General features: G+C 49.4%; 1 non-coding gene across 1 annotated transcript; it reads left to right on the forward strand.

Moving 5' to 3' along the window:
- The first annotated feature begins 6,771 nt into the window (after positions 1 to 6,771).
- On the forward strand, positions 6,772 to 6,875 carry LOC112635643. Its single transcript, XR_003121987.1, has one exon. It is a non-coding gene; the product is annotated as a U6 spliceosomal RNA (small nuclear RNA).
- The last annotated feature ends 1,809 nt before the right edge of the window (positions 6,876 to 8,684 follow it).

An 8,684-nucleotide genomic window follows, 5' to 3' on the forward strand; every position in this document is an offset into this window, starting at 1 on the left:
TTTCTCTAGGTCATCCAGCACTTTTGTTGTTTGGTTAAACTGTCTTCATCCAGCCTCCTCAGCAGTCAAGCCCGGGCTCCTTGGCCCGACAGGCAGCTGCCCGCACTCACTCACTGCTCCACCCTCCCGCAAGGCCTCCCCAGCCCTCCCTTTTAAACTACCTGTAGTATAAAACAGTTTGGTAAAGTATACTTTTGTAAACAAAGATGAAAACATTTGCTTTTTCTTCCTACTGATTTCTCCAAAATTCAAACTATTTGTGAGTACTCTTAGGACAATATGATCATTTGCATTGGTCCAATTAAACTCCATTCTCTCTTTTTTTTTTAAGACGGAGTCTCACTCTGTTGCCCAGACTGGAGTGCAGTGGTGCAATCTCAGCTCACTGCAACCTCTGCCTCCCGAGTTCAAGCGATTCTCCTGCCTCAGCCTCCTGAGTAGCTAGGATTACAGGCGCCTGCCATGGCAGTCGGCTAATTTTTTTAGTTTTTAGTAGAGACGGGGTTTCACTATCTTGGCCAGGCTGGTCTTGAACTCCTGACCTCAGGTGATCCGCCCACTTTGTCCTCCCAAAGTCCTGGGATTACAGGCACGAGCCACCACGCCTGGCCCCACATGGTCAAGGCATTGACTAAAATGTGATATTTGAAAATGTACACAGGGGGCCGGGCGCGGTGGCTCAAGCCTGTAATCCCAGCACTTTGGGAGGCCGAGACGGGTGGATCACGAGGTCAGGAGATCGAGACCATCCTGGCTAACACGGTGAAACCCCGTCTCTACTAAAAAATACAAAAAACTAGCCGGGCGAGGTGGCGGGCGCCTGTAGTCCCAGCTACTCGGGAGGCTGAGGCAGGAGAATGGCGTGAACCCGGGAGGCGGAGCTTGCAGTGAGCCGAGATCTGGCCACTGCACTCCAGCCTGGGTGACAGAGCAAGACTCCGTCTCAAAAAAAAAAAAAAAAAAAAAAAAAAAGAAAATGTACACAGGGCCGGGAGCCCTGTAACGTCCTCTGAGCTGGCCACACCATGGTCAAGCCATCCTGACATTCCCCCACCCTTGTGATAATGTACATTGTGATATTCCCAGTTCTTGTGAATGTACTTTGTAACATTCCTCCCTCCTCTTGTGACAATACACGCTCGCCGCCCTTATGAATGTACTGTGTAACATCCATCCCCTGCCCGCAAAAAATTGCTCCTAACTCCACCGCCTATCCCAAACCTATAAGAACCAACGATAAGCCTACCACCTTCGCGGACTCCTTTCTCAGACTCAGCCCCTTGCACCCAAGTCAATAAACAGCCTTTTTCCTCACACTAAGCGTTAAGGTGGCCTCTTATACGGACGACGCACGTAACACCTACATTCTTCTAGATTCATCTAATCTTTCTTTCTTCCATAGAATTACTAAAAATGGAAACTTCTCTGTTCCTAAAGTCCTATCAGCTAAAACTAGATGAATTCTCCAAAAGCAGCCTTGCGTCTGATGGGTGGGCCACACAAAAAGTTCACAGTACCCCCTAATGCCATAATCAGAGACATTCAAACTGCAAACCAGGTTGCGAATCGGACGTTTCGTGCTGTAGACGGCTTTCCCCGGATGCCAGAACAGGACTCCTGTCACGACAAGGCTCTTACCCATCTCAGTGCCCACCTCTTCCATGGGGCAGGACACTGGTGTCGCTGAACCTTCACGATCCACGGCTTCTGCTGGCAACTCCACAGAACCTGACCCAGGAGATCCCTTAGTCCCGGCTGGTTAAGTAAGGAAATGCCTGTGTGTTGCCGACACCACGTGCTGCACCTGGAGAAACTCCTCTGGGAAAGCTGAGACCCACATGCACAAAATAAGAAAACAGGTCACAGGGTCGCAGCTGGTCTCACCCACCCTGTGGCCATCTGATTTATTCCCCTGGTTGCCTTTACGCCTGGGTTCGTGACTCAAAGCCATTATGCAAACTGGGATTGCCACATTACTATTAATTTTACTTTGTATTTCCCCTTTTCAAGCTTTGCGTTCGTTCCTTGTTAAATTTTGAAGTACAACTCCTAGCAGAATCATGCTGGCCCAGCGTGTCAAGATGACAGCAAGAGACTCCAAAGCAGAAAAAATTGAACTCAGTAACGGGCCCCAGGGGGACTTAGCCCGGGAACCACGCCCTCCAAACCTCTCTTATTGCTCAACTGTGGCTAAAAGGGTTTTGACATTGACTCCTAGTCACCACCCACAGTAACCTCACCTAGTGTGCGGCAAGACCAGCAACCAGGACATCCCCGGGACATCAAAACCTAAGTACAGGGCCGCGCGCAGTGGCTCACACCTGTAATCCCAGCACTTTGGGAGGCTGAGGCGGGCAGATCACCTGAGGTCGGGAGTTTGAGACCAGCCTGGCCAACATGGTGAAACCCCATCTCTACTGAAAATACAAAACTTAGCCAGGTGTGATGGCAGGCGCCTGTAATCCCAGCTACTCAGAAGGCTGAGGCAGGAGAATCACTTGAACCCAGGAGGCGGATCGGAGGTTGCAGTAAGCCAAGATTGTGCCACTGCACTCCAGCCTGGGTGACAGAGTGAGACTCCGTCTCAAAAAAACAACAAAAAACTAAAAAGCTAAGTACAGAAAGACTGATCAGTGATGCCTGAGAAAGTTTTTTTTTTTTTTTTTTTTTAACAGAGTCTCACTTTGTTGCCCAGGCTGGAATGCAATGGCACGATCTTGGCTCACTGCAACCTCTGCTCCGCCTCCCAGGTTCAAGCAACTCTCCTGCCTCAGACTCCCAAGTAGCTGGGACTGCAGACGCACACTACCATGCCCAGCTAATTTTTGTATTTTCAGTAGAGACAGGGTTTCACCATTTTAGTCAGGCTGGTCTCAAACCCTTGACCTCAGGTGATCTGCTCGCCTCAGCCTCCCAAAGTGCTGTTATTACAGGGATGGGCCATCTCGCCTGGCCTCTTTTTTTTTTTTGAGACAGTCTTGCTCTGTCACTCAGGCTGGAGTGCAGTGGCACAATCTCAGCTCACTGCAGCTTCTGCCTCCCAGATTCAAGCAATTCTCCTGCCTCAGCCTCCAGAATACCTGGGACCACAGGCGTACACCATCACGCCTGGCCAATTTTTGTAGTTTTAGTAGAGATGGGGTTTCACCATGTTGGCCAGGCTGGTCTCAAACTCCTGACCTCGAGATCCACCTGCCTTGGCCTCCCAAAGTGCTGAGATTACAGGCCTGAGCCGCCACATCTGGCTGCCTGAGAAAGATCTCAATCAAAGGGGGAAATACGGCCGAGCACAGTGTCTGACACCCGTAATCTCAGTGCATTGGAAGGCTGAGGCGAGAGGATCTTTTGAGGCCAGGAGTTCACGACCAGCCTTAGCAACATAGTGAGACACCTGCCTCTGCAAAAAAATCCTTAAAAGTTAGCTGGGTCTGGTGGTGCACACCTGTGGTCCTAGCTACTTGTGAGATGGAGGTGGGAGGATTGCTTGACCCTGGGAGGTGGAGGCTGCAGTGAGCTTTGATTATGCCACTGCACTCCAGCCTGGACAACAGAGTCCCCTCTCTCAAAAAAAAAAAAAAAAAAATTGCCTGGGTGCAGTGACTCAAACCTGTAATCCCAACATTTTGGGAGGCCAAGGCAGGAGGATCCCTTGAGCCCAAGAGTTTAAGACCAACCTGGGAAACATAGGGAGACTCCATCTTTATTTATTTTTTAAAAATTTAAGAGGCCGGGCATGGTGGCTCACGCCTGTAGTCCCAGCACTTTGGGAGGCCGAGGTGGGCAGATCAGGAGGTCAGGAGTTTGAGACCATCCTGGCCAACATGGTGAAACCCCGTTTCTACTAAAAATACAAAAATTAGCCGGATGTGATGGTGCACACCTGTAATCCCAGCTACTCAGGAGGCTGTGGCAGGAGAATCGCTTGAACCCGGGAGGCGGAGGTTGCAGTGAGCAGAGATCACACCACTGCACTCCAGCCTGGAAAATAGAGCGAGACTCCATCTAAAAAATATATATATATTAAAAAATATTTTTAAAAAGGGGAAATAGGAAAGTTTTCAGAAGCAAAATGGAGTTATTAGTGTAAAAAATAAAATCACCTGACAAATAGAGCCAGGAAAGATTATGAAGGGAGGGTTCTCAGCCTTGTATGCCTGATAAAAACTACCACAAAAGAGATGCAAAAACCACAACTTTGCCTAGAAAATACTTCTGCGAGGAAATCTGCCCAGCGACTGCCTGTCCAACCCTGGACTGGCATCATCTTGTCATTCATCCTCGTGGCCAAGGACAATCATTTCAAAACAATGATGTCATCCTCATTTTCCTTTAAAACCCTTTTTCTTCCTTTACCCTCCTTAATATACACACAGTTTACTATGGCACACATATTCCCTCCCAAATAAATACCCACATCCTCTAGAGAGCCTCTTTCTGTTTCATATTTAGGTTAGGAGGTCCTAATTCCATTCTCCAATACGAGGAACTCAGGGCCAGGCACGGTGGCTGTAATCCCAGGACTTTGGGAGGCCAAGACAGGAGGATCATTTGAGCCCAAGAGTTTGAGACCAGCCTGGGCAACCTTGTCCCTACTAAAAATACAAAAATTACCCAGGCATGGTGGTATGTACCTGTGGTCCCAGCTACTCAGGAGGCTGAGGTGGGAGGATTGCTTGAATCCGGGAGGTTGAGGCTGCAGTGAGCTATAATCATGCCACTGCACTTTGGCCTGAGCAACAAAGTGAGACTGTGCCTCAAAAACAAACAAACAAAAGCAAACCAAGCAAACAAAAAAAACACAAAACAAGGACTGGGGCAGGAAACACACAACCTTATAGTTGCAGAAAGTAAGAACGCGCTCAACACAAATAAAATCCCCAGTCAAGGGCGGGGCGTGGTGGCTCATGCCTGTAATCCCAGCACTTTGGGAGGCCGAGGTGGACGGATCACCTGAGGTCAGGAGTTCAAGACCAGCCTGGCCAACATGGTGAAACCGCATCTCTACTAAAAATACAAAAAATTAGCCGGGCGTGGTGGTGGGCACCTATAATCCCAGCTACTCAGCAGGCTAAGGTAGGAGAATCATTTGAACCAGGGAGGCAGAGGTTGCAGTGAGCCGAGATTGTGCCATTGCACTCCAGCCTGGGCAACAAGAGTGATACTCTGTATCAAAATAATAATAATAACAATACACTTTATAAATAAATAAATGTCACATGAGATCCAGACGGGGCCCTTGCACAGAAAAAAGGACATTAGAGAAAAACTCAGGGAACCTGAATAACATGCGGATTGTGCTTAATGACAATGTATCATTACGGTTCATTCACTGTGACCAATGGACCATGATGAGATAAAATGTTAATTACAGAGGAGAGTGGGTGTAAGGTGTATGGGCACTTCAGCCATTATGGAAACAATGTGGCAATTCCTAAGAAATTAAAAATAGAACTGCCACAGGGCCCAGCAGTCCTTCCCCTGGGCCTGTACCCAAATGAATCAAGCTCACCACCCATCTAGGTGTCCACACTCACACACGTCCACCACAGCACTACCCACAGCGGCCAAAGCGGGGAACCACCTGGGCATCCATCAGTGGCCGGACAGATAAGGAGAATGTGGTGTATATGATCACATGGAGGGAGATGACGGACTATTGTTCAGCCTTAAAAACAGATCCTGCATTTGCCACATGGATGGACTGGGGGTCACGATGCAGCAAGACAAGCCAGACACAGAAAGAAACATCACAGGATCTCACAAATATGCAGAATCTTAAAAATAAATAAGTAAAGGCAGGGGTATGGGGTGCGGTGGCTCACACCTGTAATCTCAGGATTTTGGGAGGTCAAGGTGGGAGGATCACTTGAGCTCAGGAGTTTGAGACCAGCCTAGGTAACATAGTAAAACCCCATCTCTACAAATTTTTTTAAAAATTAGCTCAGTGTGGTGGTGTGCACCTGTGGTCCCAGCTATCTGGGAGGCTGAGGCGGGAGGATTGCTTGAGCCCAGGAGGTCGAGGCTGCAGTGAGCTGTGGTCGTACCACTGCACTCCAGCCTGGGCAAGACAGCAAGAAGCTGTCTCAAAAAAATAAATAAATAAAAATGCAGGGATCAAATATATAAAGACAGAATAAAACAGTGGGCGACAGGGTGAGCCCCTTCAAACGGGCTTGTGTGCACCTGAGGGCTACAGAGAATAATTATGTTCCAGGTGTTTGCTAATGCTGCTCTGACTGTGGGAGGAAGACGGGTGCCTGTGAGATGATGCAAAACTCACCTGTTCCGCTGTGGTCACCAATTTACTGCATATACGTACCCTACAACATCACGATGTACACCTTAAATGTACACAATAACATTTATTTTTTAAAAAGATACGTGGGGCCAGGCGCAGTGGCTCACACCTGTAATCTCAACACTCTGGGAGGCCAAGGCGGGCAGATCACCTGAGGTCGGGAGTTCGAGACCATCCTGACCAACATGGAGAAACCCCATCTCTACTAAAAATACAAAATTAGCTGGGCGTGGTGGCACATGCCTGTAATCCCAGCTACTCAGGAGGCTGAGGCAGGAGAATCACTTGAACCTGGGAGGTGGAGGTTATGGTGAGCCGAGATTGTGCCATTGCACTCCAGCCTGGGCAGTAACGGCAAAACTCCATCTCAAAAATAAAAAATAAAAAGATACATGGGAACTTTCCTATATTTATAGTTTTTCTATAAATTTAACTTCTAAAAATTTAGAACTTTATTTTTAAAAAACAACAGACTGCTCACTTCAGCAACACCTATCCTAAAATTGGAACGACACAGAGATTAGCGTGGCCTCTGCACGAGGATGGCACAAAAATTCATAAAGTGTTCTGTATTTTTATATTATAAATAAAAATAAAAAATAACACACACATACAAAACCGTGCCTCAAAACATGTCATCCAGGGGCTGGGTGCAGTGGCTCACGCCTGTAATCTCAGCACTTTGTGGGGATGAGGTGGGTGGACCACCTGAGGTCAGGAGTTCAAGACCAGCCTAGACAACATAGTGAAACCCCATCTCTACTAAAAACACAAAAATTAGCCGGGCGTGATGGCGCATGCTACTCTGGAGGCTGAGGCAGGAGAATCACTTGAACCCGGAGGCAGAGCTTGAAGTGAGCCGAGATCGCACCACTGCACTCCAGCCTGGGTGACAGCGAGACTCCGTCTGAAAAAAAACCAAAAATATGTCAACTAGGAACACCTGTGTTCTGTGTTCCGTTCTGCCTGAGTCTGCTGCAAGGCCTGCCGGGGTGTGGCTGAGCTGCCTACGCCTCCGCCCACCTGCCCAACCTGCTCGCACACCACAGCCCATGGGTCCACTGGGAAAGCACCTCGGGTGCAGTGAGACCTCAGAAGCCGACCTCAGTTGCACGCAGGTGGGTGACAGGGCACGCAGCGTCATCTGCAGAGCGCCCAGTGGGCACTGCCTCCCGTGGCCCCTGGGCCTCAGGGTTTCCCAGGCTGGGTCAAAGCTAATTCCCCCAAATGCCGTACGAAGTGACAGCAGATTATTTCCTCTGCAACAAATAGCTGAAATTAAGGAATTTGAAAATTTTACAAAGGCAATATTTGTTAACTTTAATAAACTCGAGATGAAGAGATTAATTTTGTTTTCTCATTATTGTTCAGAATGAGCACTTCTGGGATAAAGACATATTCGGCCGTCCTGAAATAAATAAATAACGGCACCCAGTTTTCTAGGTGGAGAGCCTGCAGAGAGGCGGCCGGGCTTGGACTCTGGTGTGAGCGCCCAGCCTGCGGCTCACCCTGGGATGTCCAGGGCGCCTGGGCTGCCTGGGCACCTGCTCTGGGTTGGAGTGGACAAACCTAGGCAGCGCTCGGCCAGCAACGAGGAGCTGGTGAGTACAGATCTCGTGATGGAGGCCAGCTAGGGGGGACGCTGAGAGCCGGGGGCCCAGAACCCACCCATGCGGGGCTACAGTGCGTGGGATTGAAGGGGTTTGGTTCTGTGGCGCCGCCCAAATCTCATGTTGAAATGTAAGCCTCGTGTGTTGGAGGAGGGGGCTAGTGGGAGGTGATGGGCTCATGGGGGCAGATTTCCCCCTTGCTGCTCTCACGGAAGTGAGTTCTCACGAGATCTGGTTGTGTAAAAGTGTGTAGCACTTCCCTCTTCGCTCTCTCTCTCCTGCTCTGGCCACGTGAGACGTACCTGCGTCCCCTTCACCTTCCATGAAGGGGTGGGGAGCGAAGGTCCCCATGGCTGGGGAGACCTTCAGCTTCCTGAGGTCTCCCCAGCCATGCTTCCTGTACAGCCTGTGGAACTGCGAGTCAGCTAAACCTCTTTTCTTTATAAATTACTCAGTCTCAGGTAGTTCTTTGCAGCGTTGTGAGAACGGACTCATATAGAGCTGAAATGCTGCCAAAGAGGTGCTGAGAAAGGGGACAGCATCGTTTACCAGGAAGGGGGTGTAGCATATTCACCACGGAAGTGCGAAGGCAGCCCAGGCGCCTGCCACGGGGGAATGCACAGAATGTGGGCCGAGCACGGTGGCTCATACCTGTGAGCCCAGCACTGTGGGAGGCTGAGGTGGGCAGATCACTTGAGATAAGGAGATCGAGACCAGCATGGCCAACACGGTGAAACCCCGTATCGACTAAAAATACAAAAATTAGCTGCGCGTGG

This window comes from Theropithecus gelada, chromosome 11 (assembly GCF_003255815.1).
Source record: "Theropithecus gelada isolate Dixy chromosome 11, Tgel_1.0, whole genome shotgun sequence".
In the NCBI taxonomy this organism is placed as follows: Eukaryota; Metazoa; Chordata; class Mammalia; order Primates; family Cercopithecidae; genus Theropithecus; species Theropithecus gelada.